At 51.0% G+C, this 2,033-nt stretch overlaps 1 protein-coding gene across 1 annotated transcript in view; it reads left to right on the top strand.

The window, feature by feature from the left end:
* Positions 1–216: 216 nt before the first annotated feature.
* LOC122259348 (acetylcholinesterase) overlaps positions 217–2,033 on the top strand; it is a gene marked incomplete in the record, with an annotated part of 118,724 nt that continues 116,907 nt past the window's right edge. The window contains 2 exon segments of the mRNA XM_086531773.1: positions 217–350; positions 1,082–1,252.

Below are 2,033 nucleotides of genomic sequence, written 5' to 3'. Positions count from 1 at the left end.
TCCTCCCCATCCCTTCCCCCCCCCCATCCCTCCTCCCCCCACATCCTCTCCGCCCACCCCACCCACCCCACCCCATCCCTCCTCCCCCCACATCCTCTCCGTCCTCCCCCGCCCCTCCCCCCGCACCCCGGCCCTCCCCCCACCCCCTCACGGCCCTCCCCCCCGCACCCACCCCGGCATCGACGCCACACAGCGAGGGCTCCACCTGCTCGCTCACTCACATCTCTGCTGGCAGCGCGGCCGATCGCTCTGCACACTAGTCGGTGTTGTGTCCCGCTGCCTCGGTCATCGGTGTCCCTTCCCAGCGCGCCGATAGCTAGCCTCCGAGCCCTGAGCCGAGAGCGAGTGGGGTGAGACGACTCTCTCTCGAACGAACGAGCTCTCTCTCTCTCTCACTCTATCTATCTATCTATCTATCTATCTATCTCTCTCTCTCTCTCTCTTTCTCTTTCTCTCTGATTTTCCCTCTCTCGAACGAACGAGCTCTTTCTCTCTCTCTCTCTCTCTCTCTCTCTCTCTCTCTCTTTCTCTCTCTCTCTCCCTCTCTTTCTCTCTCTCTCTGATTTTCCCTCTTTCGAACGAACGAGCTCTTGGTCGTTCTCTCTCTCTCTCTCTCGAACGAGGTCTGTCATTTTCTTTCTCTTTCTGTCTCTGTCCCTCTGTCTCTGTCTGTCTTTCTGTCTCCCTCTCTCTCTTTCTCTGTCTCTCTCTCTCTTTCTCTTTCTCTCTCTATCTCTCTCTAACTCTCAAAAGAACTCTTGTTCTCCTTTTTACTCGCCTCGCTCGGAGTTTTATTTAATATTCTTTCGTTTTTTTCTAATATCCTAAGTCGGTTTAAGTTATATTTTTTCATTTGTTTGTTCTGGTGAGGAATTTTGAACATTCGATCATTGTTTCCGACTTTTTTTCAAACAAAGAAATTGTTTTTTGTTTTTTTTAGTCTGAACTCTGAGTTGTTTGTCTTAACACCTTAGCCAAGTGACTTCATTCATTCAAGTCTAAATCATTTCCGACTTTGTCTATTTTATTTATGCATCTATATAATATCGCTATTTGTTATAACTTGTATATAATTACGCAGCGTAACTGAAGTGACATCATGAATAACACATAGTTATTTCGAAGAGGAAAACTGACTAGTAATAATCACAGACAAACAAAAACTTTCAAGTGCGCGGTTTATCGCGAGAAGAGCGAATAAAACGCTACGGTGCTGTGATCAGGAGCTCCGCCGACGAACGACCAGGTCAAGGTAAGCTAACTCCTCCCTCCCTCACCCTCCCTCACCCTCCCTCACCCTCCCTCCCTCATCCTCCTTCCCTCTCTCACCCTCCCTCACCCTCCCTCACCCTCCTTCACCCTCCCTCCCTCATCCTCCTTCCCTCTCTCACCCTTCTTCCCTCACCCTCCTTTCCTCCCTCCCTCACCCTCCCTCACCCTCCCTCCCTCATCCTCCTTCCCTCTCTCACCCTTCTTCCCTCACCCTCCTTTCCTCCCTCCCTCACCCTCCCTCCCTCATCCTCCTTCTCTCTCTCACCCTTCTTCCCTCACCCTCCTTTCCTCCCTCCCTCACCCTACTTTTCTTTCTCACCCTCCCTCCCTCATCCTCCTTCCCTCTCTCACCCTTCTTCCCTCACCCTCCTTTCCTCTCTCCCTCACCCTCCTTCCCTCTCTCACCCTTCTTCCCTCACCCTCCTTTCCTCTCTCCCTCACCCTCCTTCACCCTCCCTCCCTCATCCTCCTTCCCTCTCTCACCCTCCCTCCCTCCCTCATCTTCCCTTCCTCCCTCTCCCTCCCTCTCCCTCCTTCCCCTTTCCTTTCCCTTTCTCCCCTTTATCTATCTCATCTTTAATATCATCCTGCTCTTCCCCTTAATTATTGTTATCTTCCCTCTGTCTATCTATTTATCTATCTATTCTTTCACCCTCCTACTTATCTCACTCTCTTCTTCTTCCTCTTTCTCTCCCCTTTTCTTCTTCTCGTCCATCACTGTTCTCTTTTAATCCCTTCTCTCCCTTCTCCCTAGTATTCTT

Source organism: Penaeus japonicus, unplaced genomic scaffold, assembly GCF_977035675.1.
Source record: "Penaeus japonicus unplaced genomic scaffold, GWHDUDI00000001_assembly GWHDUDI00000036, whole genome shotgun sequence".
In the NCBI taxonomy this organism is placed as follows: domain Eukaryota; kingdom Metazoa; phylum Arthropoda; class Malacostraca; order Decapoda; family Penaeidae; genus Penaeus; species Penaeus japonicus.
This window is presented reverse-complemented; position numbering and strand designations above follow the sequence as displayed.